Source organism: Triplophysa dalaica, chromosome 5 (assembly GCF_015846415.1).
Source record: "Triplophysa dalaica isolate WHDGS20190420 chromosome 5, ASM1584641v1, whole genome shotgun sequence".
NCBI classification, from domain to species: domain Eukaryota; kingdom Metazoa; phylum Chordata; class Actinopteri; order Cypriniformes; family Nemacheilidae; genus Triplophysa; species Triplophysa dalaica.
The window spans coordinates 16,985,732-17,010,738 of NC_079546.1; the positions used below are offsets into that span (position 1 = coordinate 16,985,732).

General features: G+C 46.8%; 68 non-coding genes across 68 annotated transcripts; 40 read left to right on the plus strand and 28 right to left on the minus strand.

Moving 5' to 3' along the window:
- The first annotated feature begins 214 nt into the window (after window positions 1-214).
- trnar-acg (transfer RNA arginine (anticodon ACG)) lies at window positions 215-287 on the plus strand. Its single transcript has one exon. It is a non-coding gene; the product is annotated as a tRNA-Arg (tRNA).
- Window positions 288-369: 82 nt separating this feature from the next.
- Window positions 370-456, plus strand: trnay-gua (transfer RNA tyrosine (anticodon GUA)). Its single transcript is given in 2 exon segments — window positions 370-406; window positions 421-456. It is a non-coding gene; the product is annotated as a tRNA-Tyr (tRNA).
- An 86-nt stretch (window positions 457-542) lies between these two features.
- Window positions 543-614, minus strand: trnae-cuc (transfer RNA glutamic acid (anticodon CUC)). Its single transcript has one exon. It is a non-coding gene; the product is annotated as a tRNA-Glu (tRNA).
- Window positions 615-707: 93 nt separating this feature from the next.
- trnam-cau (transfer RNA methionine (anticodon CAU)) lies at window positions 708-781 on the minus strand. Its single transcript has one exon. It is a non-coding gene; the product is annotated as a tRNA-Met (tRNA).
- Window positions 782-1,787: 1,006 nt separating this feature from the next.
- Window positions 1,788-1,870, plus strand: trnal-cag (transfer RNA leucine (anticodon CAG)). The gene has a single exon. It is a non-coding gene; the product is annotated as a tRNA-Leu (tRNA).
- Window positions 1,871-2,086: 216 nt separating this feature from the next.
- Window positions 2,087-2,159, plus strand: trnar-acg (transfer RNA arginine (anticodon ACG)). Its single transcript has one exon. It is a non-coding gene; the product is annotated as a tRNA-Arg (tRNA).
- Window positions 2,160-2,241: 82 nt separating this feature from the next.
- trnay-gua (transfer RNA tyrosine (anticodon GUA)) lies at window positions 2,242-2,328 on the plus strand. Its single transcript is given in 2 exon segments — window positions 2,242-2,278; window positions 2,293-2,328. It is a non-coding gene; the product is annotated as a tRNA-Tyr (tRNA).
- An 86-nt stretch (window positions 2,329-2,414) lies between these two features.
- On the minus strand, window positions 2,415-2,486 carry trnae-cuc (transfer RNA glutamic acid (anticodon CUC)). Its single transcript has one exon. It is a non-coding gene; the product is annotated as a tRNA-Glu (tRNA).
- A 93-nt stretch (window positions 2,487-2,579) lies between these two features.
- On the minus strand, window positions 2,580-2,653 carry trnam-cau (transfer RNA methionine (anticodon CAU)). The gene has a single exon. It is a non-coding gene; the product is annotated as a tRNA-Met (tRNA).
- A 1,007-nt stretch (window positions 2,654-3,660) lies between these two features.
- trnal-cag (transfer RNA leucine (anticodon CAG)) lies at window positions 3,661-3,743 on the plus strand. Its single transcript has one exon. It is a non-coding gene; the product is annotated as a tRNA-Leu (tRNA).
- A 215-nt stretch (window positions 3,744-3,958) lies between these two features.
- Window positions 3,959-4,031, plus strand: trnar-acg (transfer RNA arginine (anticodon ACG)). Its single transcript has one exon. It is a non-coding gene; the product is annotated as a tRNA-Arg (tRNA).
- An 82-nt stretch (window positions 4,032-4,113) lies between these two features.
- Window positions 4,114-4,200, plus strand: trnay-gua (transfer RNA tyrosine (anticodon GUA)). Its single transcript is given in 2 exon segments — window positions 4,114-4,150; window positions 4,165-4,200. It is a non-coding gene; the product is annotated as a tRNA-Tyr (tRNA).
- Window positions 4,201-4,286: 86 nt separating this feature from the next.
- On the minus strand, window positions 4,287-4,358 carry trnae-cuc (transfer RNA glutamic acid (anticodon CUC)). Its single transcript has one exon. It is a non-coding gene; the product is annotated as a tRNA-Glu (tRNA).
- A 93-nt stretch (window positions 4,359-4,451) lies between these two features.
- trnam-cau (transfer RNA methionine (anticodon CAU)) lies at window positions 4,452-4,525 on the minus strand. The gene has a single exon. It is a non-coding gene; the product is annotated as a tRNA-Met (tRNA).
- Window positions 4,526-5,530: 1,005 nt separating this feature from the next.
- On the plus strand, window positions 5,531-5,613 carry trnal-cag (transfer RNA leucine (anticodon CAG)). The gene has a single exon. It is a non-coding gene; the product is annotated as a tRNA-Leu (tRNA).
- Window positions 5,614-5,829: 216 nt separating this feature from the next.
- trnar-acg (transfer RNA arginine (anticodon ACG)) lies at window positions 5,830-5,902 on the plus strand. Its single transcript has one exon. It is a non-coding gene; the product is annotated as a tRNA-Arg (tRNA).
- Window positions 5,903-5,984: 82 nt separating this feature from the next.
- Window positions 5,985-6,071, plus strand: trnay-gua (transfer RNA tyrosine (anticodon GUA)). Its single transcript is given in 2 exon segments — window positions 5,985-6,021; window positions 6,036-6,071. It is a non-coding gene; the product is annotated as a tRNA-Tyr (tRNA).
- Window positions 6,072-6,157: 86 nt separating this feature from the next.
- On the minus strand, window positions 6,158-6,229 carry trnae-cuc (transfer RNA glutamic acid (anticodon CUC)). Its single transcript has one exon. It is a non-coding gene; the product is annotated as a tRNA-Glu (tRNA).
- A 93-nt stretch (window positions 6,230-6,322) lies between these two features.
- On the minus strand, window positions 6,323-6,396 carry trnam-cau (transfer RNA methionine (anticodon CAU)). Its single transcript has one exon. It is a non-coding gene; the product is annotated as a tRNA-Met (tRNA).
- Window positions 6,397-7,403: 1,007 nt separating this feature from the next.
- On the plus strand, window positions 7,404-7,486 carry trnal-cag (transfer RNA leucine (anticodon CAG)). The gene has a single exon. It is a non-coding gene; the product is annotated as a tRNA-Leu (tRNA).
- Window positions 7,487-7,702: 216 nt separating this feature from the next.
- On the plus strand, window positions 7,703-7,775 carry trnar-acg (transfer RNA arginine (anticodon ACG)). Its single transcript has one exon. It is a non-coding gene; the product is annotated as a tRNA-Arg (tRNA).
- An 82-nt stretch (window positions 7,776-7,857) lies between these two features.
- On the plus strand, window positions 7,858-7,944 carry trnay-gua (transfer RNA tyrosine (anticodon GUA)). Its single transcript is given in 2 exon segments — window positions 7,858-7,894; window positions 7,909-7,944. It is a non-coding gene; the product is annotated as a tRNA-Tyr (tRNA).
- An 86-nt stretch (window positions 7,945-8,030) lies between these two features.
- On the minus strand, window positions 8,031-8,102 carry trnae-cuc (transfer RNA glutamic acid (anticodon CUC)). The gene has a single exon. It is a non-coding gene; the product is annotated as a tRNA-Glu (tRNA).
- Window positions 8,103-8,195: 93 nt separating this feature from the next.
- Window positions 8,196-8,269, minus strand: trnam-cau (transfer RNA methionine (anticodon CAU)). Its single transcript has one exon. It is a non-coding gene; the product is annotated as a tRNA-Met (tRNA).
- A 1,004-nt stretch (window positions 8,270-9,273) lies between these two features.
- Window positions 9,274-9,356, plus strand: trnal-cag (transfer RNA leucine (anticodon CAG)). The gene has a single exon. It is a non-coding gene; the product is annotated as a tRNA-Leu (tRNA).
- Window positions 9,357-9,572: 216 nt separating this feature from the next.
- trnar-acg (transfer RNA arginine (anticodon ACG)) lies at window positions 9,573-9,645 on the plus strand. Its single transcript has one exon. It is a non-coding gene; the product is annotated as a tRNA-Arg (tRNA).
- Window positions 9,646-9,727: 82 nt separating this feature from the next.
- trnay-gua (transfer RNA tyrosine (anticodon GUA)) lies at window positions 9,728-9,814 on the plus strand. The gene is given in 2 exon segments: window positions 9,728-9,764; window positions 9,779-9,814. It is a non-coding gene; the product is annotated as a tRNA-Tyr (tRNA).
- Window positions 9,815-9,900: 86 nt separating this feature from the next.
- Window positions 9,901-9,972, minus strand: trnae-cuc (transfer RNA glutamic acid (anticodon CUC)). The gene has a single exon. It is a non-coding gene; the product is annotated as a tRNA-Glu (tRNA).
- A 93-nt stretch (window positions 9,973-10,065) lies between these two features.
- On the minus strand, window positions 10,066-10,139 carry trnam-cau (transfer RNA methionine (anticodon CAU)). Its single transcript has one exon. It is a non-coding gene; the product is annotated as a tRNA-Met (tRNA).
- A 1,005-nt stretch (window positions 10,140-11,144) lies between these two features.
- trnal-cag (transfer RNA leucine (anticodon CAG)) lies at window positions 11,145-11,227 on the plus strand. The gene has a single exon. It is a non-coding gene; the product is annotated as a tRNA-Leu (tRNA).
- Window positions 11,228-11,443: 216 nt separating this feature from the next.
- Window positions 11,444-11,516, plus strand: trnar-acg (transfer RNA arginine (anticodon ACG)). Its single transcript has one exon. It is a non-coding gene; the product is annotated as a tRNA-Arg (tRNA).
- Window positions 11,517-11,598: 82 nt separating this feature from the next.
- Window positions 11,599-11,685, plus strand: trnay-gua (transfer RNA tyrosine (anticodon GUA)). Its single transcript is given in 2 exon segments — window positions 11,599-11,635; window positions 11,650-11,685. It is a non-coding gene; the product is annotated as a tRNA-Tyr (tRNA).
- Window positions 11,686-11,771: 86 nt separating this feature from the next.
- On the minus strand, window positions 11,772-11,843 carry trnae-cuc (transfer RNA glutamic acid (anticodon CUC)). Its single transcript has one exon. It is a non-coding gene; the product is annotated as a tRNA-Glu (tRNA).
- A 93-nt stretch (window positions 11,844-11,936) lies between these two features.
- Window positions 11,937-12,010, minus strand: trnam-cau (transfer RNA methionine (anticodon CAU)). Its single transcript has one exon. It is a non-coding gene; the product is annotated as a tRNA-Met (tRNA).
- A 1,005-nt stretch (window positions 12,011-13,015) lies between these two features.
- trnal-cag (transfer RNA leucine (anticodon CAG)) lies at window positions 13,016-13,098 on the plus strand. The gene has a single exon. It is a non-coding gene; the product is annotated as a tRNA-Leu (tRNA).
- Window positions 13,099-13,314: 216 nt separating this feature from the next.
- On the plus strand, window positions 13,315-13,387 carry trnar-acg (transfer RNA arginine (anticodon ACG)). Its single transcript has one exon. It is a non-coding gene; the product is annotated as a tRNA-Arg (tRNA).
- An 82-nt stretch (window positions 13,388-13,469) lies between these two features.
- On the plus strand, window positions 13,470-13,556 carry trnay-gua (transfer RNA tyrosine (anticodon GUA)). Its single transcript is given in 2 exon segments — window positions 13,470-13,506; window positions 13,521-13,556. It is a non-coding gene; the product is annotated as a tRNA-Tyr (tRNA).
- An 86-nt stretch (window positions 13,557-13,642) lies between these two features.
- On the minus strand, window positions 13,643-13,714 carry trnae-cuc (transfer RNA glutamic acid (anticodon CUC)). The gene has a single exon. It is a non-coding gene; the product is annotated as a tRNA-Glu (tRNA).
- A 93-nt stretch (window positions 13,715-13,807) lies between these two features.
- Window positions 13,808-13,881, minus strand: trnam-cau (transfer RNA methionine (anticodon CAU)). Its single transcript has one exon. It is a non-coding gene; the product is annotated as a tRNA-Met (tRNA).
- Window positions 13,882-14,886: 1,005 nt separating this feature from the next.
- trnal-cag (transfer RNA leucine (anticodon CAG)) lies at window positions 14,887-14,969 on the plus strand. The gene has a single exon. It is a non-coding gene; the product is annotated as a tRNA-Leu (tRNA).
- Window positions 14,970-15,185: 216 nt separating this feature from the next.
- trnar-acg (transfer RNA arginine (anticodon ACG)) lies at window positions 15,186-15,258 on the plus strand. Its single transcript has one exon. It is a non-coding gene; the product is annotated as a tRNA-Arg (tRNA).
- Window positions 15,259-15,340: 82 nt separating this feature from the next.
- trnay-gua (transfer RNA tyrosine (anticodon GUA)) lies at window positions 15,341-15,427 on the plus strand. The gene is given in 2 exon segments: window positions 15,341-15,377; window positions 15,392-15,427. It is a non-coding gene; the product is annotated as a tRNA-Tyr (tRNA).
- An 86-nt stretch (window positions 15,428-15,513) lies between these two features.
- On the minus strand, window positions 15,514-15,585 carry trnae-cuc (transfer RNA glutamic acid (anticodon CUC)). The gene has a single exon. It is a non-coding gene; the product is annotated as a tRNA-Glu (tRNA).
- Window positions 15,586-15,678: 93 nt separating this feature from the next.
- On the minus strand, window positions 15,679-15,752 carry trnam-cau (transfer RNA methionine (anticodon CAU)). Its single transcript has one exon. It is a non-coding gene; the product is annotated as a tRNA-Met (tRNA).
- Window positions 15,753-16,478: 726 nt separating this feature from the next.
- On the plus strand, window positions 16,479-16,561 carry trnal-cag (transfer RNA leucine (anticodon CAG)). The gene has a single exon. It is a non-coding gene; the product is annotated as a tRNA-Leu (tRNA).
- Window positions 16,562-16,777: 216 nt separating this feature from the next.
- On the plus strand, window positions 16,778-16,850 carry trnar-acg (transfer RNA arginine (anticodon ACG)). Its single transcript has one exon. It is a non-coding gene; the product is annotated as a tRNA-Arg (tRNA).
- Window positions 16,851-16,932: 82 nt separating this feature from the next.
- On the plus strand, window positions 16,933-17,019 carry trnay-gua (transfer RNA tyrosine (anticodon GUA)). Its single transcript is given in 2 exon segments — window positions 16,933-16,969; window positions 16,984-17,019. It is a non-coding gene; the product is annotated as a tRNA-Tyr (tRNA).
- An 86-nt stretch (window positions 17,020-17,105) lies between these two features.
- On the minus strand, window positions 17,106-17,177 carry trnae-cuc (transfer RNA glutamic acid (anticodon CUC)). The gene has a single exon. It is a non-coding gene; the product is annotated as a tRNA-Glu (tRNA).
- A 93-nt stretch (window positions 17,178-17,270) lies between these two features.
- On the minus strand, window positions 17,271-17,344 carry trnam-cau (transfer RNA methionine (anticodon CAU)). Its single transcript has one exon. It is a non-coding gene; the product is annotated as a tRNA-Met (tRNA).
- Window positions 17,345-18,349: 1,005 nt separating this feature from the next.
- trnal-cag (transfer RNA leucine (anticodon CAG)) lies at window positions 18,350-18,432 on the plus strand. Its single transcript has one exon. It is a non-coding gene; the product is annotated as a tRNA-Leu (tRNA).
- A 360-nt stretch (window positions 18,433-18,792) lies between these two features.
- trnay-gua (transfer RNA tyrosine (anticodon GUA)) lies at window positions 18,793-18,879 on the plus strand. The gene is given in 2 exon segments: window positions 18,793-18,829; window positions 18,844-18,879. It is a non-coding gene; the product is annotated as a tRNA-Tyr (tRNA).
- An 85-nt stretch (window positions 18,880-18,964) lies between these two features.
- trnae-cuc (transfer RNA glutamic acid (anticodon CUC)) lies at window positions 18,965-19,036 on the minus strand. Its single transcript has one exon. It is a non-coding gene; the product is annotated as a tRNA-Glu (tRNA).
- A 93-nt stretch (window positions 19,037-19,129) lies between these two features.
- On the minus strand, window positions 19,130-19,203 carry trnam-cau (transfer RNA methionine (anticodon CAU)). The gene has a single exon. It is a non-coding gene; the product is annotated as a tRNA-Met (tRNA).
- Window positions 19,204-20,208: 1,005 nt separating this feature from the next.
- Window positions 20,209-20,291, plus strand: trnal-cag (transfer RNA leucine (anticodon CAG)). Its single transcript has one exon. It is a non-coding gene; the product is annotated as a tRNA-Leu (tRNA).
- Window positions 20,292-20,507: 216 nt separating this feature from the next.
- trnar-acg (transfer RNA arginine (anticodon ACG)) lies at window positions 20,508-20,580 on the plus strand. Its single transcript has one exon. It is a non-coding gene; the product is annotated as a tRNA-Arg (tRNA).
- Window positions 20,581-20,662: 82 nt separating this feature from the next.
- On the plus strand, window positions 20,663-20,749 carry trnay-gua (transfer RNA tyrosine (anticodon GUA)). The gene is given in 2 exon segments: window positions 20,663-20,699; window positions 20,714-20,749. It is a non-coding gene; the product is annotated as a tRNA-Tyr (tRNA).
- Window positions 20,750-20,835: 86 nt separating this feature from the next.
- Window positions 20,836-20,907, minus strand: trnae-cuc (transfer RNA glutamic acid (anticodon CUC)). Its single transcript has one exon. It is a non-coding gene; the product is annotated as a tRNA-Glu (tRNA).
- Window positions 20,908-21,000: 93 nt separating this feature from the next.
- Window positions 21,001-21,074, minus strand: trnam-cau (transfer RNA methionine (anticodon CAU)). Its single transcript has one exon. It is a non-coding gene; the product is annotated as a tRNA-Met (tRNA).
- A 1,005-nt stretch (window positions 21,075-22,079) lies between these two features.
- Window positions 22,080-22,162, plus strand: trnal-cag (transfer RNA leucine (anticodon CAG)). The gene has a single exon. It is a non-coding gene; the product is annotated as a tRNA-Leu (tRNA).
- A 216-nt stretch (window positions 22,163-22,378) lies between these two features.
- trnar-acg (transfer RNA arginine (anticodon ACG)) lies at window positions 22,379-22,451 on the plus strand. The gene has a single exon. It is a non-coding gene; the product is annotated as a tRNA-Arg (tRNA).
- Window positions 22,452-22,533: 82 nt separating this feature from the next.
- Window positions 22,534-22,620, plus strand: trnay-gua (transfer RNA tyrosine (anticodon GUA)). The gene is given in 2 exon segments: window positions 22,534-22,570; window positions 22,585-22,620. It is a non-coding gene; the product is annotated as a tRNA-Tyr (tRNA).
- An 86-nt stretch (window positions 22,621-22,706) lies between these two features.
- On the minus strand, window positions 22,707-22,778 carry trnae-cuc (transfer RNA glutamic acid (anticodon CUC)). The gene has a single exon. It is a non-coding gene; the product is annotated as a tRNA-Glu (tRNA).
- A 93-nt stretch (window positions 22,779-22,871) lies between these two features.
- Window positions 22,872-22,945, minus strand: trnam-cau (transfer RNA methionine (anticodon CAU)). The gene has a single exon. It is a non-coding gene; the product is annotated as a tRNA-Met (tRNA).
- Window positions 22,946-23,527: 582 nt separating this feature from the next.
- Window positions 23,528-23,610, plus strand: trnal-cag (transfer RNA leucine (anticodon CAG)). The gene has a single exon. It is a non-coding gene; the product is annotated as a tRNA-Leu (tRNA).
- A 216-nt stretch (window positions 23,611-23,826) lies between these two features.
- Window positions 23,827-23,899, plus strand: trnar-acg (transfer RNA arginine (anticodon ACG)). Its single transcript has one exon. It is a non-coding gene; the product is annotated as a tRNA-Arg (tRNA).
- Window positions 23,900-23,981: 82 nt separating this feature from the next.
- trnay-gua (transfer RNA tyrosine (anticodon GUA)) lies at window positions 23,982-24,068 on the plus strand. Its single transcript is given in 2 exon segments — window positions 23,982-24,018; window positions 24,033-24,068. It is a non-coding gene; the product is annotated as a tRNA-Tyr (tRNA).
- Window positions 24,069-24,154: 86 nt separating this feature from the next.
- trnae-cuc (transfer RNA glutamic acid (anticodon CUC)) lies at window positions 24,155-24,226 on the minus strand. The gene has a single exon. It is a non-coding gene; the product is annotated as a tRNA-Glu (tRNA).
- A 93-nt stretch (window positions 24,227-24,319) lies between these two features.
- trnam-cau (transfer RNA methionine (anticodon CAU)) lies at window positions 24,320-24,393 on the minus strand. Its single transcript has one exon. It is a non-coding gene; the product is annotated as a tRNA-Met (tRNA).
- Window positions 24,394-25,007: the final 614 nt, after the last annotated feature.

The following is a 25,007-nucleotide window of genomic DNA, read 5'->3' on the forward strand; positions in this document are numbered from 1 at the left end:
CTTTGCATGTCACACTGGAGACTCCAGGCTCGGCTTTACATGGAAACGGCCGTGCGCTAATTTAAGTCAGACAGTGTAAGGGTTCCAATCCACATCTGCTTTGAAGTTGCAAGTAATCTTGATTACCAGGCACAGGTTTGTTCCAGGAGAGCGTGGGTTCTTTCAGCCCCTTTGCCTGTTCTCGATCTGCGTTCTTCCTGTGTGCCCTCAAAGAGGGCCAGTGGCGCAATGGATAACGCGTCTGACTACGGATCAGAAGATTCTAGGTTCGACTCCTGGCTGGCTCGTTGCTCCTCAGCTCCTTTTCGTGCCACGAGGGCTTCCGCTGACAAGGCCCAAAAATAGCTCAGACGATAGACGGTATCCGGGCCTTCGATAGCTCAGTTGGTAGAGCGGAGGACTGTAGGCATCTCACTGGTCATCCTTAGGTCGCTGGTTCGAATCCGGCTCGAAGGAAGCGTCTCTTTAAGCCTTGGAGACCTTCAAAGGTTATTGTTTTTTCAAAGTCCCACGAATACAGCCAGAGGGTGTCCAAAAGCGCATTCCCTGACCGGGAATCGAACCCGGGCCGCGGCGGTGAGAGCGCCGAATCCTAGCCACTAGACCACCAGGGAGCACCCGCTCGTGAACGTTCCTACGCGGGAGCCGGAAAGATGTGTCGCCTTAATAGAGCCAGTCTGTCAGTTCAAAAGAATTTCCCACCACGCTGCCCCGTGTGAGGCTCGAACTCACGACCTTCAGATTATGAGACTGACGCGCTGCCAAACTGCGCCAACGAGGCGTACCACGGCCAGTTTAAGTAAACAGCAAAGGTTAAAAGTGAAAAGACTAGGCCTTTTGTTGATATAACAGGGAAGCTGTCCATTTGGTTTCGGCCAAACATTTGTTTTGGAAGGGATCTGCACATATAAACAGGATGCGGGGAGTTCTAAGAATGGATATTCTTGCTTGTGACCATGCTTGTGATGCAATCTGAGAAAACATAGGAAATCGCTGTCCGCTAAATTCTTTTGCAGCGTCCGCCGGACGCAGTGGAGCAACTCTGGTCTGACCGTTTTCAGTGACAGAATAGCCTGACATTTCAGTATGCAATGTTTTATAAAAATAAAAGTAACAACAACCACAAAATACAAAACACAAAACTTTTCATTAAATCTGATTCATCAATTTCATATGAGATGTTAAAGCGCAATTAGTGCATCGCATGAGGAGCAGGACTGAGTTCAAATGACTGTAGGGTTCACTTTTTTATGAAACAGGTAAAGGGACGGAAACTCCTTGGGATAATGAAGCCATACACATAGCCCTTACCATAAATCAGGGCTGTTCAATTAAAGCGGTCAATGTTCTTTTTTTGAAGTAAAATCTACTGAACATACAAACAAAGTGTAACAATTTAAATGGATTCATCGCGAGCAAATTACTGACAAAGCTACTAAAAATGCATCCGTTCCCTGCCATTTATACCAGAACACATTCTAAATTATCTTCCCATTTAAAACAGTGTTCATTAGGAAATGCTCTTAACAGGCTGATCATTAATGCAATTGGTTTAAAATATATAATTCTTGCAAAAAATAGAAACAAGACCTCATGGTTTATGAATAAGCATCAAATCGAAGAGTGAAGTGTCGAAAAGTGAGGAGGAAAGGTCCCCTCTATCTGGGAATCGCGCTCCTTGCGGTACGTTATTTCTAAATGGCCTGTGTGCCATTGAACGGCTGCATTTAAGGGTCCATTCCGAAAGTGGTGGGTGCACGATTGCTGAGAGGCCGAACGCCCACACTGTCAGGATGGCCGAGCGGTCTAAGGCGCTGCGTTCAGGTCGCAGTCTCCTCTGGAGGCGTGGGTTCGAATCCCACTTCTGACATTGCTTTGCATGTCACACTGGAGACTCCAGGCTCGGCTTTACATGGAAACGGCCGTGCGCTAATTTAAGTCAGACAGTGTAAGGGTTCCAATCCACATCTGCTTTCAAGTTGCAAGTAATCTTGATTACCAGGCACAGGTTTGTTCCGGAGAGCGTGGGTTCTTTCAGCCCCTTTGCCTGTTCTCGATCTGCGTTCTTCCTGTGTGCCCTCAAAGAGGGCCAGTGGCGCAATGGATAACGCGTCTGACTACGGATCAGAAGATTCTAGGTTCGACTCCTGGCTGGCTCGTTGCTCCTCAGCTCCTTTTCGTGCCACGAGGGCTTCCGCTGACAAGGCCCAAAAATAGCTCAGACGATAGACGGTATCCGGGCCTTCGATAGCTCAGTTGGTAGAGCGGAGGACTGTAGGCATCTCACTGGTCATCCTTAGGTCGCTGGTTCGAATCCGGCTCGAAGGAAGCGTCTCTTTAAGCCTTGGAGACCTTCAAAGGTTATTGTTTTTTCAAAGTCCCACGAATACAGCCAGAGGGTGTCCAAAAGCGCATTCCCTGACCGGGAATCGAACCCGGGCCGCGGCGGTGAGAGCGCCGAATCCTAGCCACTAGACCACCAGGGAGCACCCGCTCGTGAACGTTCCTACGCGGGAGCCGGAAAGATGTGTCGCCTTAATAGAGCCAGTCTGTCAGTTCAAAAGAATTTCCCACCACGCTGCCCCGTGTGAGGCTCGAACTCACGACCTTCAGATTATGAGACTGACGCGCTGCCAAACTGCGCCAACGAGGCGTACCCACGCCAGTTTAAGTAAACAGCAAAGGTTAAAAGTGAAAAGACTAGGCCTTTTGTTGATATAACAGGGAAGCTGTCCATTTGGTTTCGGCCAAACATTTGTTTTGGAAGGGAACTGCACATATAAACAGGCTGCGGGGAGTTCTAAGAATGGATATTCTTGCTTGTGACCATGCTTGTGATGCAATCTGAGAAAACATAGGAAATCGCTGTCCGCTAAATTCTTTTGCAGCGTCCGCCGGACGCAGTGGAGCAACTCTGGTCTGACCGTTTTCAGTGACAGAATAGCCTGACATTTCAGTATGCAATGTTTTATAAAAATAAAAGTAACAACAACCACAAAATACAAAAACACAAAACTTTTCATTAAATCTGATTCATCAATTTCATATGAGATGTTAAAGCGCAATTAGTGCATCGCATGAGGAGCAGGACTGAGTTCAAATGACTGTAGGGTTCACTTTTTTATGAAACAGGTAAAGGGACGGAAACTCCTTGGGATAATGAAGCCATACACATAGCCCTTACCATAAATCAGGGCTGTTCAATTAAAGCGGTCAATGTTCTTTTTTTGAAGTAAAATCTACTGAACATACAAACAAAGTGTAACAATTTAAATGGATTCATCGCGAGCAAATTACTGACAAAGCTACTAAAAATGCATCCGTTCCCTGCCATTTATACCAGAACACATTCTAAATTATCTTCCCATTTAAAACAGTGTTCATTAGGAAATGCTCTTAACAGGCTGATCATTAATGCAATTGGTTTAAAATATATAATTCTTGCAAAAAATAGAAACAAGACCTCATGGTTTATGAATAAGCATCAAATCGAAGAGTGAAGTGTCGAAAAGTGAGGAGGAAAGGTCCCCTCTATCTGGGAATCGCGCTCCTTGCGGTACGTTATTTCTAAATGGCCTGTGTGCCATTGAACGGCTGCATTTAAGGGTCCATTCCGAAAGTGGTGGGTGCACGATTGCTGAGAGGCCGAACGCCCACACTGTCAGGATGGCCGAGCGGTCTAAGGCGCTGCGTTCAGGTCGCAGTCTCCACTGGAGGCGTGGGTTCGAATCCCACTTCTGACATTGCTTTGCATGTCACACTGGAGACTCCAGGCTCGGCTTTACATGGAAACGGCCGTGCGCTAATTTAAGTCAGACAGTGTAAGGGTTCCAACCACATCTGCTTTGAAGTTGCAAGTAATCTTGATTACCAGGCACAGGTTTGTTCCAGAGAGCGTGGGTTCTTTCAGCCCCTTTGCCTGTTCTCGATCTGCGTTCTTCCTGTGTGCCCTCAAAGAGGGCCAGTGGCGCAATGGATAACGCGTCTGACTACGGATCAGAAGATTCTAGGTTCGACTCCTGGCTGGCTCGTTGCTCCTCAGCTCCTTTTCGTGCCACGAGGGCTTCCGCTGACAAGGCCCAAAAATAGCTCAGACGATAGACGGTATCCGGGCCTTCGATAGCTCACTTGGTAGAGCGGAGGACTGTAGGCATCTCACTGGTCATCCTTAGGTCGCTGGTTCGAATCCGGCTCGAAGGAAGCGTCTCTTTAAGCCTTGGAGACCTTCAAAGGTTATTGTTTTTTCAAAGTCCCACGAATACAGCCAGAGGGTGTCCAAAAGCGCATTCCCTGAACGGGAATCGAACCCGGGCCGCGGCGGTGAGAGCGCCGAATCCTAGCCACTAGACCACCAGGGAGCACCCGCTCGTGAACGTTCCTACGCGGGAGCCGGAAAGATGTGTCGCCTTAATAGAGCCAGTCTGTCAGTTCAAAAGAATTTCCCACCACGCTGCCCCGTGTGAGGCTCGAACTCACGACCTTCAGATTATGAGACTGACGCGCTGCCAAACTGCGCCAACGAGGCGAAACCAGCATGTTTATGTAAACAGCAAAGGTTAAAAGTGAAAAGACTAGGCCTTTTGTTGATATAACAGGGAAGCTGTCCATTTGGTTTCGGCCAAACATTTGTTTTGGAAGGGATCTGCACATATAAACAGGATGCGGGGAGTTCTAAGAATGGATATTCTTGCTTGTGACCATGCTTGTGATGCAATCTGAGAAAACATAGGAAATCGCTGTCCGATAAATTCTTTTGCAGCGTCCGCCGGACGCAGTGGAGCAACTCTGGTCTGACCGTTTTCAGTGACAGAATAGCCTGACATTTCAGTATGCAATGTTTTATAAAAATAAAAGTAACAACAACCACAAAATACAAAACACAAAACTTTTCATTAAATCTGATTCATCAATTTCATATGAGATGTTAAAGCGCAATTAGTGCATCGCATGAGGAGCAGGACTGAGTTCAAATGACTGTAGGGTTCACTTTTTTATGAAACAGGTAAAGGGACGGAAACTCCTTGGGATAATGAAGCCATACACATAGCCCTTACCATAAATCAGGGCTGTTCAATTAAAGCGGTCAATGTTCTTTTTTTGAAGTAAAATCTACTGAACATACAAACAAAGTGTAACAATTTAAATGGATTCATCGCGAGCAAATTACTGACAAAGCTACTAAAAATGCATCCGTTCCCTGCCATTTATACCAGAACACATTCTAAATTATCTTCCCATTTAAAACAGTGTTCATTAGGAAATGCTCTTAACAGGCTGATCATTAATGCAATTGGTTTAAAATATATAATTCTTGCAAAAAATAGAAACAAGACCTCATGGTTTATGAATCAGCATCAAATCGAAGAGTGAAGTGTCGAAAAGTGAGGAGGAAAGGTCCCCTCTATCTGGGAATCGCGCTCCTTGCGGTACGTTATTTCTAAATGGCCTGTGTGCCATTGAACGGCTGCATTTAAGGGTCCATTCCGAAAGTGGTGGGTGCACGATTGCTGAGAGGCCGAACACCCACACTGTCAGGATGGCCGAGCGGTCTAAGGCGCTGCGTTCAGGTCGCAGTCTCCTCTGGAGGCGTGGGTTCGAATCCCACTTCTGACATTGCTTTGCATGTCACACTGGAGACTCCAGGCTCGGCTTTACATGGAAACGGCCGTGCGCTAATTTAAGTCAGACAGTGTAAGGGTTCCAATCCACATCTGCTTTCAAGTTGCAAGTAATCTTGATTACCAGGCACAGGTTTGTTCCGGAGAGCGTGGGTTCTTTCAGCCCCTTTGCCTGTTCTCGATCTGCGTTCTTCCTGTGTGCCCTCAAAGAGGGCCAGTGGCGCAATGGATAACGCGTCTGACTACGGATCAGAAGATTCTAGGTTCGACTCCTGGCTGGCTCGTTGCTCCTCAGCTCCTTTTCGTGCCACGAGGGCTTCCGCTGACAAGGCCCAAAAATAGCTCAGACGATAGACGGTATCCGGGCCTTCGATAGCTCAGTTGGTAGAGCGGAGGACTGTAGGCATCTCACTGGTCATCCTTAGGTCGCTGGTTCGAATCCGGCTCGAAGGAAGCGTCTCTTTAAGCCTTGGAGACCTTCAAAGGTTATTGTTTTTTCAAAGTCCCACGAATACAGCCAGAGGGTGTCCAAAAGCGCATTCCCTGACCGGGAATCGAACCCGGGCCGCGGCGGTGAGAGCGCCGAATCCTAGCCACTAGACCACCAGGGAGCACCCGCTCGTGAACGTTCCTACGCGGGAGCCGGAAAGATGTGTCGCCTTAATAGAGCCAGTCTGTCAGTTCAAAAGAATTTCCCACCACGCTGCCCCGTGTGAGGCTCGAACTCACGACCTTCAGATTATGAGACTGACGCGCTGCCAAACTGCGCCAACGAGGCGTACCACGGCCAGTTTAAGTAAACAGCAAAGGTTAAAAGTGAAAAGACTAGGCCTTTTGTTGATATAACAGGGAAGCTGTCCATTTGGTTTGGGCCAAACATTTGTTTTGGAAGGGAACTGCACATATAAACAGGCTGCGGGGAGTTCTAAGAATGGATATTCTTGCTTGTGACCATGCTTGTGATGCAATCTGAGAAAACATAGGAAATCGCTGTCCGCTAAATTCTTTTGCAGCGTCCGCCGGACGCAGTGGAGCAACTCTGGTCTGACCGTTTTCAGTGACAGAATAGCCTGACATTTCAGTATGCAATGTTTTATAAAAAATAAAAGTAACAACAACCACAAAATACAAAACACAAAACTTTTCATTAAATCTGATTCATCAATTTCATATGAGATGTTAAAGCGCAATTAGTGCATCGCATGAGGAGCAGGACTGAGTTCAAATGACTGTAGGGTTCACTTTTTTATGAAACAGGTAAAGGGACGGAAACTCCTTGGGATAATGAAGCCATACACATAGCCCTTACCATAAATCAGGGCTGTTCAATTAAAGCGGTCAATGTTCTTTTTTTGAAGTAAAATCTACTGAACATACAAACAAAGTGTAACAATTTAAATGGATTCATCGCGAGCAAATTACTGACAAAGCTACTAAAAATGCATCCGTTCCCTGCCATTTATACCAGAACACATTCTAAATTATCTTCCCATTTAAAACAGTGTTCATTAGGAAATGCTCTTAACAGGCTGATCATTAATGCAATTGGTTTAAAATATATAATTCTTGCAAAAAATAGAAACAAGACCTCATGGTTTATGAATAAGCATCAAATCGAAGAGTGAAGTGTCGAAAAGTGAGGAGGAAAGGTCCCCTCTATCTGGGAATCGCGCTCCTTGCGGTACGTTATTTCTAAATGGCCTGTGTGCCATTGAACGGCTGCATTTAAGGGTCCATTCCGAAAGTGGTGGGTGCACGATTGCTGAGAGGCCGAACGCCCACACTGTCAGGATGGCCGAGCGGTCTAAGGCGCTGCGTTCAGGTCGCAGTCTCCACTGGAGGCGTGGGTTCGAATCCCACTTCTGACATTGCTTTGCATGTCACACTGGAGACTCCAGGCTCGGCTTTACATGGAAACGGCCGTGCGCTAATTTAAGTCAGACAGTGTAAGGGTTCCAACCCACATCTGCTTTGAAGTTGCAAGTAATCTTGATTACCAGGCACAGGTTTGTTCCAGAGAGCGTGGGTTCTTTCAGCCCCTTTGCCTGTTCTCGATCTGCGTTCTTCCTGTGTGCCCTCAAAGAGGGCCAGTGGCGCAATGGATAACGCGTCTGACTACGGATCAGAAGATTCTAGGTTCGACTCCTGGCTGGCTCGTTGCTCCTCAGCTCCTTTTCGTGCCACGAGGGCTTCCGCTGACAAGGCCCAAAAATAGCTCAGACGATAGACGGTATCCGGGCCTTCGATAGCTCACTTGGTAGAGCGGAGGACTGTAGGCATCTCACTGGTCATCCTTAGGTCGCTGGTTCGAATCCGGCTCGAAGGAAGCGTCTCTTTAAGCCTTGGAGACCTTCAAAGGTTATTGTTTTTTCAAAGTCCCACGAATACAGCCAGAGGGTGTCCAAAAGCGCATTCCCTGAACGGGAATCGAACCCGGGCCGCGGCGGTGAGAGCGCCGAATCCTAGCCACTAGACCACCAGGGAGCACCCGCTCGTGAACGTTCCTACGCGGGAGCCGGAAAGATGTGTCGCCTTAATAGAGCCAGTCTGTCAGTTCAAAAGAATTTCCCACCACGCTGCCCCGTGTGAGGCTCGAACTCACGACCTTCAGATTATGAGACTGACGCGCTGCCAAACTGCGCCAACGAGGCGTACCCAGCATGTTTAAGCAAACAGCAAAGGTTAAAATTGAAAAGACTAGGCCTTTTGTTGATATAACAGGGAAGCTGTCCATTTGGTTTGGGCCAAACATTTGTTTTGGAAGGGATCTGCACATATAAACAGGATGCGGGAGTTCTAAGAATGGATATTCTTGCTTGTGACCATGCTTGTGATGCAATCTGAGAAAACATAGGAAATCGCTGTCCGCTAAATTCTTTTGCAGCGTCCGCCGTACGCAGTGGAGCAACTCTGGTCTGACCGTTTTCAGTGACAGAATAGCCTGACATTTCAGTATGCAATGTTTTATAAAAATAAAAGTAACAACAACCACAAAATACAAAACACAAAACTTTTCATTAAATCTGATTCATCAATTTCATATGAGATGTTAAAGCGCAATTAGTGCATCGCATGAGGAGCAGGACTTAGTTCAAATGACTGTAGGGTTCACTTTTTTATGAAACAGGTAAAGGGACGGAAACTCCTTGGGATAATGAAGCCATACACATAGCCCTTACCATAAATCAGGGCTGTTCAATTAAAGCGGTCAATGTTCTTTTTTTGAAGTAAAATCTACTGAACATACAAACAAAGTGTAACAATTTAAATGGATTCATCGCGAGCAAATTACTGACAAAGCTACTAAAAATGCATCCGTTCCCTGCCATTTATACCAGAACACATTCTAAATTATCTTCCCATTTAAAACAGTGTTCATTAGGAAATGCTCTTAACAGGCTGATCATTAATGCAATTGGTTTAAAATATATAATTCTTGCAAAAAATAGAAACAAGACCTCATGGTTTATGAATAAGCATCAAATCGAAGAGTGAAGTGTCGAAAAGTGAGGAGGAAAGGTCCCCTCTATCTGGGAATCGCGCTCCTTGCGGTACGTTATTTCTAAATGGCCTGTGTGCCATTGAACGGCTGCATTTAAGGGTCCATTCCGAAAGTGGTGGGTGCACGATTGCTGAGAGGCCGAACGCCCACACTGTCAGGATGGCCGAGCGGTCTAAGGCGCTGCGTTCAGGTCGCAGTCTCCTCTGGAGGCGTGGGTTCGAATCCCACTTCTGACATTGCTTTGCATGTCACACTGGAGACTCCAGGCTCGGCTTTACATGGAAACGGCCGTGCGCTAATTTAAGTCAGACAGTGTAAGGGTTCCAACCCACATCTGCTTTGAAGTTGCAAGTAATCTTGATTACCAGGCACAGGTTTGTTCCAGAGAGCGTGGGTTCTTTCAGCCCCTTTGCCTGTTCTCGATCTGCGTTCTTCCTGTGTGCCCTCAAAGAGGGCCAGTGGCGCAATGGATAACGCGTCTGACTACGGATCAGAAGATTCTAGGTTCGACTCCTGGCTGGCTCGTTGCTCCTCAGCTCCTTTTCGTGCCACGAGGGCTTCCGCTGACAAGGCCCAAAAATATCTCAGACGATAGACGGTATCCGGGCCTTCGATAGCTCAGTTGGTAGAGCGGAGGACTGTAGGCATCTCACTGGTCATCCTTAGGTCGCTGGTTCGAATCCGGCTCGAAGGAAGCGTCTCTTTAAGCCTTGGAGACCTTCAAAGGTTATTGTTTTTTCAAAGTCCCACGAATACAGCCAGAGGGTGTCCAAAAGCGCATTCCCTGACCGGGAATCGAACCCGGGCCGCGGCGGTGAGAGCGCCGAATCCTAGCCACTAGACCACCAGGGAGCACCCGCTCGTGAACGTTCCTACGCGGGAGCCGGAAAGATGTGTCGCCTTAATAGAGCCAGTCTGTCAGTTCAAAAGAATTTCCCACCACGCTGCCCCGTGTGAGGCTCGAACTCACGACCTTCAGATTATGAGACTGACGCGCTGCCGAACTGCGCCAACGAGGCGTACCCAGCATGTTTAAGCAAACAGCAAAGGTTAAAATTGAAAAGACTAGGCCTTTTGTTGATATAACAGGGAAGCTGTCCATTTGGTTTGGGCCAAACATTTGTTTTGGAAGGGATCTGCACATATAAACAGGATGCGGGGAGTTCTAAGAATGGATATTCTTGCTTGTGACCATGCTTGTGATGCAATCTGAGAAAACATAGGAAATCGCTGTCCGCTAAATTCTTTTGCAGCGTCCGCCGGACGCAGTGGAGCAACTCTGGTCTGACCGTTTTCAGTGACAGAATAGCCTGACATTTCAGTATGCAATGTTTTATAAAAATAAAAGTAACAACAACCACAAAATACAAAACACAAAACTTTTCATTAAATCTGATTCATCAATTTCATATGAGATGTTAAAGCGCAATTAGTGCATCGCATGAGGAGCAGGACTTAGTTCAAATGACTGTAGGGTTCACTTTTTTATGAAACAGGTAAAGGGACGGAAACTCCTTGGGATAATGAAGCCATACACATAGCCCTTACCATAAATCAGGGCTGTTCAATTAAAGCGGTCAATGTTCTTTTTTTGAAGTAAAATCTACTGAACATACAAACAAAGTGTAACAATTTAAATGGATTCATCGCGAGCAAATTACTGACAAAGCTACTAAAAATGCATCCGTTCCCTGCCATTTATACCAGAACAGATTCTAAATTATCTTCCCATTTAAAACAGTGTTCATTAGGAAATGCTCTTAACAGGCTGATCATTAATGCAATTGGTTTAAAATATATAATTCTTGCAAAAAATAGAAACAAGACCTCATGGTTTATGAATAAGCATCAAATCGAAGAGTGAAGTGTCGAAAAGTGAGGAGGAAAGGTCCCCTCTATCTGGGAATCGCGCTCCTTGCGGTACGTTATTTCTAAATGGCCTGTGTGCCATTGAACGGCTGCATTTAAGGGTCCATTCCGAAAGTGGTGGGTGCACGATTGCTGAGAGGCCGAACGCCCACACTGTCAGGATGGCCGAGCGGTCTAAGGCGCTGCGTTCAGGTCGCAGTCTCCTCTGGAGGCGTGGGTTCGAATCCCACTTCTGACATTGCTTTGCATGTCACACTGGAGACTCCAGGCTCGGCTTTACATGGAAACGGCCGTGCGCTAATTTAAGTCAGACAGTGTAAGGGTTCCAACCCACATCTGCTTTGAAGTTGCAAGTAATCTTGATTACCAGGCACAGGTTTGTTCCAGAGAGCGTGGGTTCTTTCAGCCCCTTTGCCTGTTCTCGATCTGCGTTCTTCCTGTGTGCCCTCAAAGAGGGCCAGTGGCGCAATGGATAACGCGTCTGACTACGGATCAGAAGATTCTAGGTTCGACTCCTGGCTGGCTCGTTGCTCCTCAGCTCCTTTTCGTGCCACGAGGGCTTCCGCTGACAAGGCCCAAAAATATCTCAGACGATAGACGGTATCCGGGCCTTCGATAGCTCAGTTGGTAGAGCGGAGGACTGTAGGCATCTCACTGGTCATCCTTAGGTCGCTGGTTCGAATCCGGCTCGAAGGAAGCGTCTCTTTAAGCCTTGGAGACCTTCAAAGGTTATTGTTTTTTCAAAGTCCCACGAATACAGCCAGAGGGTGTCCAAAAGCGCATTCCCTGACCGGGAATCGAACCCGGGCCGCGGCGGTGAGAGCGCCGAATCCTAGCCACTAGACCACCAGGGAGCACCCGCTCGTGAACGTTCCTACGCGGGAGCCGGAAAGATGTGTCGCCTTAATAGAGCCAGTCTGTCAGTTCAAAAGAATTTCCCACCACGCTGCCCCGTGTGAGGCTCGAACTCACGACCTTCAGATTATGAGACTGACGCGCTGCCAAACTGCGCCAACGAGGCGTACCCAGCATGTTTAAGTAAACAGCAAAGGTTAAAAGTGAAAAGACTAGGCCTTTTGTTGATATAACAGGGAAGCTGTCCATTTGGTTTCGGCCAAACATTTGTTTTGGAAGGGATCTGCACATATAAACAGGATGCGGGGAGTTCTAAGAATGGATATTCTTGCTTGTGACCATGCTTGTGATGCAATCTGAGAAAACATAGGAAATCGCTGTCCGCTAAATTCTTTTGCAGCGTCCGCCGGACGCAGTGGAGCAACTCTGGTCTGACCGTTTTCAGTGACAGAATAGCCTGACATTTCAGTATGCAATGTTTTATAAAAATAAAAGTAACAACAACCACAAAATACAAAACACAAAACTTTTCATTAAATCTGATTCATCAATTTCATATGAGATGTTAAAGCGCAATTAGTGCATCGCATGAGGAGCAGGACTTAGTTCAAATGACTGTAGGGTTCACTTTTTTATGAAACAGGTAAAGGGACGGAAACTCCTTGGGATAATGAAGCCATACACATAGCCCTTACCATAAATCAGGGCTGTTCAATTAAAGCGGTCAATGTTCTTTTTTTGAAGTAAAATCTACTGAACATACAAACAAAGTGTAACAATTTAAATGGATTCATCGCGAGCAAATTACTGACAAAGCTACTAAAAATGCATCCGTTCCCTGCCATTTATACCAGAACAGATTCTAAATTATCTTCCCATTTAAAACAGTGTTCATTAGGAAATGCTCTTAACAGGCTGATCATTAATGCAATTGGTTTAAAATATATAATTCTTGCAAAAAATAGAAACAAGACCTCATGGTTTATGAATAAGCATCAAATCGAAGAGTGAAGTGTCGAAAAGTGAGGAGGAAAGGTCCCCTCTATCTGGGAATCGCGCTCCTTGCGGTACGTTATTTCTAAATGGCCTGTGTGCCATTGAACGGCTGCATTTAAGGGTCCATTCCGAAAGTGGTGGGTGCACGATTGCTGAGAGGCCGAACGCCCACACTGTCAGGATGGCCGAGCGGTCTAAGGCGCTGCGTTCAGGTCGCAGTCTCCTCTGGAGGCGTGGGTTCGAATCCCACTTCTGACATTGCTTTGCATGTCACACTGGAGACTCCAGGCTCGGCTTTACATGGAAACGGCCGTGCGCTAATTTAAGTCAGACAGTGTAAGGGTTCCAACCCACATCTGCTTTGAAGTTGCAAGTAATCTTGATTACCAGGCACAGGTTTGTTCCAGAGAGCGTGGGTTCTTTCAGCCCCTTTGCCTGTTCTCGATCTGCGTTCTTCCTGTGTGCCCTCAAAGAGGGCCAGTGGCGCAATGGATAACGCGTCTGACTACGGATCAGAAGATTCTAGGTTCGACTCCTGGCTGGCTCGTTGCTCCTCAGCTCCTTTTCGTGCCACGAGGGCTTCCGCTGACAAGGCCCAAAAATATCTCAGACGATAGACGGTATCCGGGCCTTCGATAGCTCAGTTGGTAGAGCGGAGGACTGTAGGCATCTCACTGGTCATCCTTAGGTCGCTGGTTCGAATCCGGCTCGAAGGAAGCGTCTCTTTAAGCCTTGGAGACCTTCAAAGGTTATTGTTTTTTCAAAGTCCCACGAATACAGCCAGAGGGTGTCCAAAAGCGCATTCCCTGACCGGGAATCGAACCCGGGCCGCGGCGGTGAGAGCGCCGAATCCTAGCCACTAGACCACCAGGGAGCACCCGCTCGTGAACGTTCCTACGCGGGAGCCGGAAAGATGTGTCGCCTTAATAGAGCCAGTCTGTCAGTTCAAAAGAATTTCCCACCACGCTGCCCCGTGTGAGGCTCGAACTCACGACCTTCAGATTATGAGACTGACGCGCTGCCAAACTGCGCCAACGAGGCGTACCCAGCATGTTTAAGTAAACAGCAAAGGTTAAAAGTGAAAAGACTAGGCCTTTTGTTGATATAACAGGGAAGCTGTCCATTTGGTTTCGGCCAAACATTTGTTTTGGAAGGGATCTGCACATATAAACAGGATGCGGGGAGTTCTAAGAATGGATATTCTTGCTTGTGACCATGCTTGTGATGCAATCTGAGAAAACATAGGAAATCGCTGTCCGCTAAATTCTTTTGCAGCGTCCGCCGGACGCAGTGGAGCAACTCTGGTCTGACCGTTTTCAGTGACAGAATAGCCTGACATTTCAGTATGCAATGTTTTATAAAAATAAAAGTAACAACAACCACAAAATACAAAACACAAAACTTTTCATTAAATCTGATTCATCAATTTCATATGAGATGTTAAAGCGCAATTAGTGCATCGCATGAGGAGCAGGACTTAGTTCAAATGACTGTAGGGTTCACTTTTTTATGAAACAGGTAAAGGGACGGAAACTCCTTGGGATAATGAAGCCATACACATAGCCCTTACCATAAATCAGGGCTGTTCAATTAAAGCGGTCAATGTTCTTTTTTTGAAGTAAAATCTACTGAACATACAAACAAAGTGTAACAATTTAAATGGATTCATCGCGAGCAAATTACTGACAAAGCTACTAAAAATGCATCCGTTCCCTGCCATTTATACCAGAAATGATTCTAAATTATCTTCCCATTTAAAACAGTGTTCATTAGGAAATGCTCTTAACAGGCTGATCATTAATGCAATTGGTTTAAAATATATAATTCTTGCAAAAAATAGAAACAAGACCTCATGGTTTATGAATAAGCATCAAATCGAAGAGTGAAGTGTCGAAAAGTGAGGAGGAAAGGTCCCCTCTATCTGGGAATCGCGCTCCTTGCGGTACGTTATTTCTAAATGGCCTGTGTGCCATTGAACGGCTGCATTTAAGGGTCCATTCCGAAAGTGGTGGGTGCACGATTGCTGAGAGGCCGAACGCCCACACTGTCAGGATGGCCGAGCGGTCTAAGGCGCTGCGTTCAGGTCGCAGTCTCCTCTGGAGGCGTGGGTTCGAATCCCACTTCTGACATTGCTTTGCATGTCACACTGGAGACTCCAGGCTCGGCTTTACATGGAAACGGCCGTGCGCTAATTTAAGTCAGACAGTGTAAGGGTTCCAATCCACATCTGCTTTGAAGTTGCAAGTAATCTTGATTACCAGGCACAGGTTTGTTCCAGAGAGCGTGGGTTCTTTCAGCCCCTTTGCCTGTTCTCGATCTGCGTTCTTCCTGTGTGCCCTCAAAGAGGGCCAGTGGCGCAATGGATAACGCGTCTGACTACGGATCAGAAGATTCTAGGTTCGACTCCTGGCTGGCTCGTTGCTCCTCAGCTCCTTTTCGTGCCACGAGGGCTTCCGCTGACAAGGCCCAAAAATAGCTCAGACGATAGACGGTATCCGGGCCTTCGATAGCTCAGTTGGTAGAGCGGAGGACTGTAGGCATCTCACTGGTCATCCTTAGGTCGCTGGTTCGAATCCGGCTCGAAGGAAGCGTCTCTTTAAGCCTTGGAGACCTTCAAAGGTTATTGTTTTTTCAAAGTCCCACGAATACAGCCAGAGGGTGTCCAAAAGCGCATTCCCTGACCGGGAATCGAACCCGGGCCGCGGCGGTGAGAGCGCCGAATCCTAGCTACTAGACCACCAGGGAGCACCCGCTCGTGAACGTTCCTACGCGGGAGCCGGAAAGATGTGTCGCCTTAATAGAGCCAGTCTGTCAGTTCAAAAGAATTTCCCACCACGCTGCCCCGTGTGAGGCTCGAACTCACGACCTTCAGATTATGAGACTGACGCGCTGCCAAACTGCGCCAACGAGGCGTACCCAGCATGTTTAAGTAAACAGCAAAGGTTAAAAGTGAAAAGACTAGGCCTTTTGTTGATATAACAGGGAAGCTGTCCATTTGGTTTCGGCCAAACATTTGTTTTGGAAGGGAACTGCACATATAAACAGGGAGTTCTAAGAATGGATATTCTTGCTTGTGACCATGCTTGTGATGCAATCTGAGAAAACATAGGAAATCGCTGTCCGCTAAATTCTTTTGCAGCGTCCGCCGGACGCAGTGGAGCAACTCTGGTCTGACCGTTTTCAGTGACAGAATAGCCTGACATTTCAGTATGCAATGTTTTATAAATATAAAAGTAACAACAAATTATAGTAACAAAATAAAAGTAACAAATTACTGACAAAGCTACTAAAAATGCATCCGTTCCCTGCCATTTATACCAGAACACATTCTAAATTATCTTCCCATTTAAAACAGTGTTCATTAGGAAATGCTCTTAACAGGCTGATCATTAATGCAATTGGTTTAAAATATATAATTCTTGCAAAAAATAGAAACAAGACCTCATGGTTTATGAATAAGCATCAAATCGAAGAGTGAAGTGTCGAAAAGTGAGGAGGAAAGGTCCCCTCTATCTGGGAATCGCGCTCCTTGCGGTACGTTATTTCTAAATGGCCTGTGTGCCATTGAACGGCTGCATTTAAGGGTCCATTCCGAAAGTGGTGGGTGCACGATTGCTGAGAGGCCGAACGCCCACACTGTCAGGATGGCCGAGCGGTCTAAGGCGCTGCGTTCAGGTCGCAGTCTCCACTGGAGGCGTGGGTTCGAATCCCACTTCTGACATTGCTTTGCATGTCACACTGGAGACTCCAGGCTCGGCTTTACATGGAAACGGCCCTGCGCTAATTTAAGTCAGACAGTGTAAGGGTTCCAATCCACATCTGCTTTGAAGTTGCAAGTAATCTTGATTACCAGGCACAGGTTTGTTCCAGAGAGCGTGGGTTCTTTCAGCCCCTTTGCCTGTTCTCGATCTGCGTTCTTCCTGTGTGCCCTCAAAGAGGGCCAGTGGCGCAATGGATAACGCGTCTGACTACGGATCAGAAGATTCTAGGTTCGACTCCTGGCTGGCTCGTTGCTCCTCATCTCCTTTTCGTGCCACGAGGGCTTCCGCTGACAAGGCCCAAAAATAGCTCAGACGATAGAAGGTATCCGGGCCTTCGATAGCTCAGTTGGTAGAGCGGAGGACTGTAGGCATCTCACTGGTCATCCTTAGGTCGCTGGTTCGAATCCGGCTCGAAGGAAGCGTCTCTTTAAGCCTTGGAGACCTTCATAGGTTATTGTTTTTTCAATGTCCCACGAATACAGCCAGAGGGTGTCCAAAAGCGCATTCCCTGACCGGGAATCGAACCCGGGCCGCGGCGGTGAGAGCGCCGAATCCTAGCCACTAGACCACCAGGGAGCACCCGCTCGTGAACGTTCCTACGCGGGAGCCGGAAAGATGTGTCGCCTTAATAGAGCCAGTCTGTCAGTTCAAAAGAATTTCCCACCACGCTGCCCCGTGTGAGGCTCGAACTCACGACCTTCAGATTATGAGACTGACGCGCTGCCAAACTGCGCCAACGAGGCGTACCCAGCATGTTCAAGTAAACAGCAAAGGTTAAAAGTGAAAAGACTAGGCCTTTTGTTGATATAACAGGGAAGCTGTCCATTTGGTTTCGGCCAAACATTTGTTTTGGAAGGGATCTGCACATATAAACAGGATGCGGGGAGTTCTAAGAATGGATATTCTTGCTTGTGACCATGCTTGTGATGCAATCTGAGAAAACATAGGAAATCGCTGTCCGCTAAATTCTTTTGCAGCGTCCGCCGGACGCAGTGGAGCAACTCTGGTCTGACCGTTTTCAGTGACAGAATAGCCTGACATTTCAGTATGCAATGTTTTATAAAAATAAAAGTAACAACAACCACAAAATACAAAACACAAAACTTTTCATTAAATCTGATTCATCAATTTCATATGAGATGTTAAAGCGCAATTAGTGCATCGCATGAGGAGCAGGACTTAGTTCAAATGACTGTAGGGTTCACTTTTTTATGAAACAGGTAAAGGGACGGAAACTCCTTGGGATAATGAAGCCATACACATAGCCCTTACCATAAATCAGGGCTGTTCAATTAAAGCGGTCAATGTTCTTTTTTTGAAGTAAAATCTACTGAACATACAAACAAAGTGTAACAATTTAAATGGATTCATCGCGAGCAAATTACTGACAAAGCTACTAAAAATGCATCCGTTCCCTGCCATTTATACCAGAACACATTCTAAATTATCTTCCCATTTAAAACAGTGTTCATTAGGAAATGCTCTTAACAGGCTGATCATTAATGCAATTGGTTTAAAATATATAATTCTTGCAAAATATAGAAACAAGACCTCATGGTTTATGAATAAGCATCAAATCGAAGAGTGAAGTGTCGAAAAGTGAGGAGGAAAGGTCCCCTCTATCTGGGAATCGCGCTCCTTGCGGTACGTTATTTCTAAATGGCCTGTGTGCCATTGAACGGCTGCATTTAAGGGTCCATTCCGAAAGTGGTGGGTGCACGATTGCTGAGAGGCCGAACGCCCACACTGTCAGGATGGCCGAGCGGTCTAAGGCGCTGCGTTCAGGTCGCAGTCTCCTCTGGAGGCGTGGGTTCGAATCCCACTTCTGACATTGCTTTGCATGTCACACTGGAGACTCCAGGCTCGGCTTTACATGGAAACGACCGTGCGCTAATTTAAGTCAGACAGTGTAAGGGTTCCAATCCACATCTGCTTTGAAGTTGCAAGTAATCTTGATTACCAGGCACAGGTTTGTTCCAGAGAGCGTGGGTTCTTTCAGCCCCTTTGCCTGTTCTCGATCTGCGTTCTTCCTGTGTGCCCTCAAAGAGGGCCAGTGGCGCAATGGATAACGCGTCTGACTACGGATCAGAAGATTCTAGGTTCGGCTCGTTGCTCCTCAGCTCCTTTTCGTGCCACGAGGGCTTCCGCTGACAAGGCCCAAAAATATCTCAGACGATAGACGGTATCCGGGCCTTCGATAGCTCAGTTGGTAGAGCGGAGGACTGTAGGCATCTCACTGGTCATCCTTAGGTCGCTGGTTCGAATCCGGCTCGAAGGAAGCTTCTCTTTAAGCCTTGGAGACCTTCAAAGGTTATTGTTTTTCAAAGTCCCACGAATACAGCCAGAGGGTGTCCAAAAGCGCATTCCCTGACCGGGAATCGAACCCGGGCCGCGGCGGTGAGAGCGCCGAATCCTAGCCACTAGACCACCAGGGAGCACCCGCTCGTGAACGTTCCTACGCGGGAGCCGGAAAGATGTGTCGCCTTAATAGAGCCAGTCTGTCAGTTCAAAAGAATTTCCCACCACGCTGCCCCGTGTGAGGCTCGAACTCACGACCTTCAGATTATGAGACTGACGCGCTGCCAAACTGCGCCAACGAGGCGTACCCAGCATGTTTAAGTAAACAGCAAAGGTTAAAAGTGAAAAGACTAGGCCTTTTGTTGATATAACAGGGAAGCTGTCCATTTGGTTTCGGCCAAACATTTGTTTTGGAAGGGATCTGCACATATAAACAGGATGCGGGGAGTTCTAATAATGGATATTCTTGCTTGTGACCATGCTTGTGATGCAATCTGAGAAAACATAGGAAATCGCTGTCCGCTAAATTCTTTTGCAGCGTCCGCCGGACGCAGTGGAGCAACTCTGGTCTGACCATTTTCAGTGACAGAATAGCCTGACATTTCAGTATGCAATGTTTTATAAAAATAAAAGTAACAACAACCACAAAATACAAAACACAAAACTTTTCATTAAATCTGATTCATCAATTTCATATGAGATGTTAAAGCGCAATTAGTGCATCGCATGAGGAGCAGGACTTAGTTCAAATGACTGTAGGGTTCACTTTTTTATGAAACAGGTAAAGGGACGGAAACTCCTTGGGATAATGAAGCCATACACATAGCCCTTACCATAAATCAGGGCTGTTCAATTAAAGCGGTCAATGTTCTTTTTTTGAAGTAAAATCTACTGAACATACAAACAAAGTGTAACAATTTAAATGGATTCATCGCGAGCAAATTACTGACAAAGCTACTAAAAATGCATCCGTTCCCTGCCATTTATACCAGAACACATTCTAAATTATCTTCCCATTTAAAACAGTGTTCATTAGGAAATGCTCTTAACAGGCTGATCATTAATGCAATTGGTTTAAAATATATAATTCTTGCAAAAAATAGAAACAAGACCTCATGGTTTATGAATAAGCATCAAATCGAAGAGTGAAGTGTCGAAAAGTGAGGAGGAAAGGTCCCCTCTATCTGGGAATCGCGCTCCTTGCGGTACGTTATTTCTAAATGGCCTGTGTGCCATTGAACGGCTGCATTTAAGGGTCCATTCCGAAAGTGGTGGGTGCACGATTGCTGAGAGGCCGAACGCCCACACTGTCAGGATGGCCGAGCGGACTAAGGCGCTGCGTTCAGGTCACAGTCTCCTCTGGAGGCGTGGGTTAGAATCCCACTTCTGACATTGCTTTGCATGTCACACTGGAGACTCCAGGCTCGGCTTTACATGGAAACGGCCCTGCGCTAATTTAAGTCAGACAGTGTAAGGGTTCCAATCCACATCTGCTTTGAAGTTGCAAGTAATCTTGATTACCAGGCACAGGTTTGTTCCAGAGAGCGTGGGTTCTTTCAGCCCCTTTGCCTGTTCTCGATCTGCGTTCTTCCTGTGTGCCCTCAAAGAGGGCCAGTGGCGCAATGGATAACGCGTCTGACTACGGATCAGAAGATTCTAGGTTCGACTCCTGGCTGGCTCGTTGCTCCTCATCTCCTTTTCGTGCCACGAGGGCTTCCGCTGACAAGGCCCAAAAATAGCTCAGACGATAGACGGTATCCGGGCCTTCGATAGCTCAGTTGGTAGAGCGGAGGACTGTAGGCATCTCACTGGTCATCCTTAGGTCGCTGGTTCGAATCCGGCTCGAAGGAAGCGTCTCTTTAAGCCTTGGAGACCTTCAAAGGTTATTGTTTTTTCAATGTCCCACGAATACAGCCAGAGGGTGTCCAAAAGCGCATTCCCTGACCGGGAATCGAACCCGGGCCGCGGCGGTGAGAGCGCCGAATCCTAGCCACTAGACCACCAGGGAGCACCCGCTCGTGAACGTTCCTACGCGGGAGCCGGAAAGATGTGTCGCCTTAATAGAGCCAGTCTGTCAGTTCAAAAGAATTTCCCACCACGCTGCCCCGTGTGAGGCTCGAACTCACGACCTTCAGATTATGAGACTGACGCGCTGCCAAACTGCGCCAACGAGGCGTACCCAGCATGTTTAAGTAAACAGCAAAGGTTAAAAGTGAAAAGACTAGGCCTTTTGTTGATATAACAGGGAAGCTGTCCATTTGGTTTCGGCCAAACATTTGTTTTGGAAGGGATCTGCACATATAAACAGGATGCGGGGAGTTCTAAGAATGGATATTCTTGCTTGTGACCATGCTTGTGATGCAATCTGAGAAAACATAGGAAATCGCTGTCCGCTAAATTCTTTTGCAGCGTCCGCCGGACGCAGTGGAGCAACTCTGGTCTGACCGTTTTCAGTGACAGAATAGCCTGACATTTCAGTATGCAATGTTTTATAAAAATAAAAGTAACAACAACCACAAAATACAAAACACAAAACTTTTCATTAAATCTGATTCATCAATTTCATATGAGATGGTAAAGCGCAATTAGTGCATCGCATGAGGAGCAGGACTTAGTTCAAATGACTGTAGGGTTCACTTTTTTATGAAACAGGTAAAGGGACGGAAACTCCTTGGGATAATGAAGCCATACACATAGCCCTTACCATAAATCAGGGCTGTTCAATTAAAGCGGTCAATGTTCTTTTTTTGAAGTAAAATCTACTGAACATACAAACAAAGTGTAACAATTTAAATGGATTCATCGCGAGCAAATTACTGACAAAGCTACTAAAAATGCATCCGTTCCCTGCCATTTATACCAGAACACATTCTAAATTATCTTCCCATTTAAAACAGTGTTCATTAGGAAATGCTCTTAACAGGCTGATCATTAATGCAATTGGTTTAAAATATATAATTCTTGCAAAAAATAGAAACAAGACCTCATGGTTTATGAATAAGCATCAAATCGAAGAGTGAAGTGTCGAAAAGTGAGGAGGAAAGGTCCCCTCTATCTGGGAATCGCGCTCCTTGCGGTACGTTATTTCTAAATGGCCTGTGTGCCATTGAACGGCTGCATTTAAGGGTCCATTCCGAAAGTGGTGGGTGCACGATTGCTGAGAGGCCGAACGCCCACACTGTCAGGATGGCCGAGCGGTCTAAGGCGCTGCGTTCAGGTCGCAGTCTCCACTGGAGGCGTGGGTTCGAATCCCACTTCTGACATTGCTTTGCATGTCACACTGGAGACTCCAGGCTCGGCTTTACATGGAAACGGCCCTGCGCTAATTTAAGTCAGACAGTGTAAGGGTTCCAATCCACATCTGCTTTGAAGTTGCAAGTAATCTTGATTACCAGGCACAGGTTTGTTCCAGAGAGCGTGGGTTCTTTCAGCCCCTTTGCCTGTTCTCGATCTGCGTTCTTCCTGTGTGCCCTCAAAGAGGGCCAGTGGCGCAATGGATAACGCGTCTGACTACGGATCAGAAGATTCTAGGTTCGACTCCTGGCTGGCTCGTTGCTCCTCATCTCCTTTTCGTGCCACGAGGGCTTCCGCTGACAAGGCCCAAAAATAGCTCAGACGATAGACGGTATCCGGGCCTTCGATAGCTCAGTTGGTAGAGCGGAGGACTGTAGGCATCTCACTGGTCATCCTTAGGTCGCTGGTTCAAATCCGGCTCGAAGGAAGCGTCTCTTTAAGCCTTGGAGACCTTCAAAGGTTATTGTTTTTTCAAAGTCCCACGAATAAAGCCAGAGGGTGTCCAAAAGCGCATTCCCTGACCGGGAATCGAACCCGGGCCGCGGCGGTGAGAGCGCCGAATCCTAGCCACTAGACCACCAGGGAGCACCCGCTCGTGAACGTTCCTACGCGGGAGCCGTAAAGATGTGTCGCCTTAATAGAGCCAGTCTGTCAGTTCAAAAGAATTTCCCACCACGCTGCCCCGTGTGAGGCTCGAACTCACGACCTTCAGATTATGAGACTGACGCGCTGCCAAACTGCGCCAACGAGGCGTACCCAGCATGTTTAAGTAAACAGCAAAGGTTAAAAGTGAAAAGACTAGGCCTTTTGTTGATATAACAGGGAAGCTGTCCATTTGGTTTCGGCCAAACATTTGTTTTGGAAGGGATCTGCACATATAAACAGGCTGCGGGGAGTTCTAAGAATGGATATTCTTGCTTGTGACCATGCTTGTGATGCAATCTGAGAAAACATAGGAAATCGCTGTCCGCTAAATTCTTTTGCAGCGTCCGCCGGACGCAGTGGAGCAACTCTGGTCTGACCGTTTTCAGTGACAGAATAGCCTGACATTTCAGTATGCAATGTTTTATAAATATAAAAGTAACAACAACCACAAAATACAAAACACAAAACTTTTCATTAAATCTGATTCATCAATTTCATATGAGTTGTGAAAGCGCAATTAGTGCATCGCATGAGGAGCAGGACTTAGTTTAAATGACTGTAGGGTTCACTTTTTTATGAAACAGGTAAAGGGACGGAAACTCCTTGGGATAATGAAGCCATACACATAGCCCTTACCATAAATCAGGGCTGTTCAATTAAAGCGGTCAATGTTCTTTTTTTGTCAGGATGTCAGGATGGCCGAGCGGACTAAGGCGCTGCGTTCAGGTCACAGTCTCCTCTGGAGGCGTGGGTTAGAATCCCACTTCTGACATTGCTTTGCATGTCACACTGGAGACTCCAGGCTCGGCTTTACATGGAAACGGCCGTGCGCTAATTTAAGTCAGACAGTGTAAGGGTTCCAATCCACATCTGCTTTGAAGTTGCAAGTGATCTTGATTACCATGCACAGGTTTGTTCCAGAGAGCGTGGGTTCTTTCAGCCCCTTTGCCTGTTCTCGATCTGCGTTCTTCCTGTGTGCCCTCAAAGAGGGCCAGTGGCGCAATGGATAACGCGTCTGACTACGGATCAGAAGATTCTAGGTTCGACTCCTGGCTGGCTCGTTGCTCCTCAGCTCCTTTTCGTGCCACGAGGGCTTCCGCTGACAAGGCCCAAAAATAGCTCAGACGATAGACAGTATCCGGGCCTTCGATAGCTCAGTTGGTAGAGCGGAGGACTGTAGGCATCTCACTGGTCATCCTTAGGTCGCTGGTTCGAATCTGGCTCGAAGGAAGCGTCTCTTTAAGCCTTGGAGACCTTCAAAGGTTATTGTTTTTTCAAAGTCCCACGAATACAGCCAGAGGGTGTCCAAAAGCGCATTCCCTGACCGGGAATCGAACCCGGGCCGCGGCGGTGAGAGCGCCGAATCCTAGCCACTAGACCACCAGGGAGCACCCGCTCGAGAATGTTCCTACGCGGGAGCCGGAAAGATGTGTCGCCTTAATAGAGCCAGTCTGTCAGTTCAAAAGAATTTCCCACCACGCTGCCCCGTGTGAGGCTCGAACTCACGACCTTCAGATTATGAGACTGACGCGCTGCCAAACTGCGCCAACGAGGCGTACCCAGCAAGTTTAAGTAAACAGCAAAGGTTAAAAGTGAAAAGACTAGGCCTTTTGTTGATATAACAGGGAAGCTGTCCATTTGGTTTCGGCCAAACATTTGTTTTGGAAGGGATCTGCACATATAAACAGGATGCGGGGAGTTCTAAGAATGGATATTCTTGCTTGTGACCATGCTTGTGATGCAATCTGAGAAAACATAGGAAATCGCTGTCCGCTAAATTCTTTTGCAGCGTCCGCCGGACGCAGTGGAGCAACTCTGGTCTGACCATTTTCAGTGACAGAATAGCCTGACATTTCAGTATGCAATGTTTTATAAAAATAAAAGTAACAACAACCACAAAATACAAAACACAAAACTTTTCATTAAATCTGATTCATCAATTTCATATGAGATGTTAAAGCGCAATTAGTGCATCGCATGAGGAGCAGGACTTAGTTCAAATGACTGTAGGGTTCACTTTTTTATGAAACAGGTAAAGGGACGGAAACTCCTTGGGATAATGAAGCCATACACATAGCCCTTACCATAAATCAGGGCTGTTCAATTAAAGCGGTCAATGTTCTTTTTTTGAAGTAAAATCTACTGAACATACAAACAAAGTGTAACAAT